Source organism: Oncorhynchus tshawytscha, unplaced genomic scaffold, assembly GCF_018296145.1.
Source record: "Oncorhynchus tshawytscha isolate Ot180627B unplaced genomic scaffold, Otsh_v2.0 Un_contig_12306_pilon_pilon, whole genome shotgun sequence".
NCBI classification, from domain to species: domain Eukaryota; kingdom Metazoa; phylum Chordata; class Actinopteri; order Salmoniformes; family Salmonidae; genus Oncorhynchus; species Oncorhynchus tshawytscha.
The window spans coordinates 1-3,284 of record NW_024604444.1 but is presented as its reverse complement, the minus strand read 5'-3'; the positions used below and the strand labels follow the sequence as shown (position 1 = coordinate 3,284).

The following is a 3,284-nucleotide window of genomic DNA, read 5'->3' as shown; positions in this document are numbered from 1 at the left end:
AACAGCTGTTGCATTTTCACCATTTAGATAAGCATCTTTGTGTCACTCAAAAAGTGGAAGAAATTGCATATACTGCAGCCATAATTTGTAGCACAGATTGTTGGATGAAATACAAACTAAGGCCCGACCCTGCTTAGCTTCCGAGATCAGACGAGATCAGGCGTACTCAGGCCGGTGTGGTCGTAAGCGAGAAACTATCTCTTGGTGCACTATGTAAAGTGAAAGTGAGTCTGATTAACAGCTGTTGCATTTTCACCATTTAGATAAGCATCTTTGTGTCACTCAAAAAGTGGAAGAAATTGCATATACTGCAGCCATAATTTGTAGCACAGATTGTTGGATGAAATACAAACTAAACTTGCTTACTTATTTCAAAGCAAGGGCACATATTTCAGCCTTGTGGGAAAAAACGGACAAAGAGTTGACAAAAAGCTTACAGCACCTGGTATTCCCAGGAAGTCTCCCATCCAAGTACTAACCAGGCCCGACCCTGCTTAGCTTCCGAGATCAGACGAGATCAGGCGTACTCAGGCCGGTGTGGTCGTAAGCGAGAAACTATCTCTTGGTGCACTATGTAAAGTGAAAGTGAGTCTGATTAACAGCTGTTGCATTTTCACCATTTAGATAAGCATCTTTGTGTCACTCAAAAAGTGGAAGAAATTGCATATACTGCAGCCATAATTTGTAGCACAGATTGTTGGATGAAATACAAACTAAACTTGCTTACTTATTTCAAAGCAAGGGCACATATTTCAGCCTTGTGGGAAAAAACGGACAAAGAGTTGACAAAAAGCTTACAGCACCTGGTATTCCCAGGAAGTCTCCCATCCAAGTACTAACCAGGCCCGACCCTGCTTAGCTTCCGAGATCAGACGAGATCAGGCGTACTCAGGCCGGTGTGGTCGTAAGCGAGAAACTATCTCTTGGTGCACTATGTAAAGTGAAAGTGAGTCTGATTAACAGCTGTTGCATTTTCACCATTTAGATAAGCATCTTTGTGTCACTCAAAAAGTGGAAGAAATTGCATATACTGCAGCCATAATTTGTAGCACAGATTGTTGGATGAAATACAAACTAAACTTGCTTACTTATTTCAAAGCAAGGGCACATATTTCAGCCTTGTGGGAAAAAACGGACAAAGAGTTGAAATTCCACAAGGCAGTGACAAAAAGCTTACAGCACCTGGTATTCCCAGGAAGTCTCCCATCCAAGTACTAACCAGGCCCGACCCTGCTTAGCTTCCGAGATCAGACGAGATCAGGCGTACTCAGGCCGGTGTGGTCGTAAGCGAGAAACTATCTCTTGGTGCACTATGTAAAGTGAAAGTGAGTCTGATTAACAGCTGTTGCATTTTCACCATTTAGATAAGCATCTTTGTGTCACTCAAAAAGTGGAAGAAATTGCATATACTGCAGCCATAATTTGTAGCACAGATTGTTGGATGAAATACAAACTAAACTTGCTTACTTATTTCAAAGCAAGGGCACATATTTCAGCCTTGTGGAAATAAACGGACAAAGAGTTGAAATTCCACAAGGCAGTGACAAAAAGCTTACAGCACCTGGTATTCCCAGGAAGTCTCCCATCCAAGTACTAACCAGGCCCGACCCTGCTTAGCTTCCGAGATCAGACGAGATCAGGCGTACTCAGGCCGGTGTGGTCGTAAGCGAGAAACTATCTCTTGGTGCACTATGTAAAGTGAAAGTGAGTCTGATTAACAGCTGTTGCATTTTCACCATTTAGATAAGCATCTTTGTGTCACTCAAAAAGTGGAAGAAATTGCATATACTGCAGCCATAATTTGTAGCACAGATTGTTGGATGAAATACAAACTAAACTTGCTTACTTATTTCAAAGCAAGGGCACATATTTCAGCCTTGTGGGAAAAAACGGACAAAGAGTTGACAAAAAGCTTACAGCACCTGGTATTCCCAGGAAGTCTCCCATCCAAGTACTAACCAGGCCCGACCCTGCTTAGCTTCCGAGATCAGACGAGATCAGGCGTACTCAGGCCGGTGTGGTCGTAAGCGAGAAACTATCTCTTGGTGCACTATGTAAAGTGAAAGTGAGTCTGATTAACAGCTGTTGCATTTTCACCATTTAGATAAGCATCTTTGTGTCACTCAAAAAGTGGAAGAAATTGCATATACTGCAGCCATAATTTGTAGCACAGATTGTTGGATGAAATACAAACTAAACTTGCTTACTTATTTCAAAGCAAGGGCACATATTTCAGCCTTGTGGGAATAAACGGACAAAGAGTTGACAAAAAGCTTACAGCACCTGGTATTCCCAGGAAGTCTCCCATCCAAGTACTAACCAGGCCCGACCCTGCTTAGCTTCCGAGATCAGACGAGATCAGGCGTACTCAGGCCGGTGTGGTCGTAAGCGAGAAACTATCTCTTGGTGCACTATGTAAAGTGAAAGTGAGTCTGATTAACAGCTGTTGCATTTTCACCATTTAGATAAGCATCTTTGTGTCACTAAAGTGGAAGAAATTGCATATACTGCAGCCATAATTTGTAGCACAGATTGTTGGATGAAATACAAACTAAACTTGCTTACTTATTTCAAAGCAAGGGCACATATTTCAGCCTTGTGGGAAAAAACGGACAAAGAGTTGACAAAAAGCTTACAGCACCTGGTATTCCCAGGAAGTCTCCCATCCAAGTACTAACCAGGCCCGACCCTGCTTAGCTTCCGAGATCAGACGAGATCAGGCGTACTCAGGCCGGTGTGGTCGTAAGCGAGAAACTATCTCTTGGTTCACTATGTAAAGTGAAAGTGAGTCTGATTAACAGCTGTTGCATTTTCACCATTTAGATAAGCATCTTTGTGTCACTCAAAAAGTGGAAGAAATTGCATATACTGCAGCCATAATTTGTAGCACAGATTGTTGGATGAAATACAAACTAAACTTGCTTACTTATTTCAAAGCAAGGGCACATATTTCAGCCTTGTGGGAATAAACGGACAAAGAGTTGACAAAAAGCTTACAGCACCTGGTATTCCCAGGAAGTCTCCCATCCAAGTACTAACCAGGCCCGACCCTGCTTAGCTTCCGAGATCAGACGAGATCAGGCGTACTCAGGCCGGTGTGGTCGTAAGCGAGAAACTATCTCTTGGTGCACTATGTAAAGTGAAAGTGAGTCTGATTAACAGCTGTTGCATTTTCACCATTTAGATAAGCATCTTTGTGTCACTCAAAAAGTGGAAGAAATTGCATATACTGCAGCCATAATTTGTAGCACAGATTGTTGGATGAAATACAAACTAAACTTGCT

General features: G+C 42.3%; 8 non-coding genes across 8 annotated transcripts; all 8 read right to left on the bottom strand.

The window, feature by feature from the left end:
* Positions 1–430: 430 nt before the first annotated feature.
* On the bottom strand, positions 431–549 carry LOC121841984. Its single transcript, XR_006080852.1, has one exon. It is a non-coding gene; the product is annotated as a 5S ribosomal RNA (ribosomal RNA).
* A 242-nt stretch (positions 550–791) lies between these two features.
* On the bottom strand, positions 792–910 carry LOC121841983. The gene has a single exon (XR_006080851.1). It is a non-coding gene; the product is annotated as a 5S ribosomal RNA (ribosomal RNA).
* Positions 911–1,170: 260 nt separating this feature from the next.
* Positions 1,171–1,289, bottom strand: LOC121841982. The gene has a single exon (XR_006080850.1). It is a non-coding gene; the product is annotated as a 5S ribosomal RNA (ribosomal RNA).
* A 260-nt stretch (positions 1,290–1,549) lies between these two features.
* Positions 1,550–1,668, bottom strand: LOC121841988. Its single transcript, XR_006080856.1, has one exon. It is a non-coding gene; the product is annotated as a 5S ribosomal RNA (ribosomal RNA).
* A 242-nt stretch (positions 1,669–1,910) lies between these two features.
* LOC121841987 lies at positions 1,911–2,029 on the bottom strand. The gene has a single exon (XR_006080855.1). It is a non-coding gene; the product is annotated as a 5S ribosomal RNA (ribosomal RNA).
* Positions 2,030–2,271: 242 nt separating this feature from the next.
* On the bottom strand, positions 2,272–2,390 carry LOC121841986. Its single transcript, XR_006080854.1, has one exon. It is a non-coding gene; the product is annotated as a 5S ribosomal RNA (ribosomal RNA).
* A 239-nt stretch (positions 2,391–2,629) lies between these two features.
* Positions 2,630–2,748, bottom strand: LOC121841985. The gene has a single exon (XR_006080853.1). It is a non-coding gene; the product is annotated as a 5S ribosomal RNA (ribosomal RNA).
* Positions 2,749–2,990: 242 nt separating this feature from the next.
* On the bottom strand, positions 2,991–3,109 carry LOC121841981. The gene has a single exon (XR_006080849.1). It is a non-coding gene; the product is annotated as a 5S ribosomal RNA (ribosomal RNA).
* Positions 3,110–3,284: the final 175 nt, after the last annotated feature.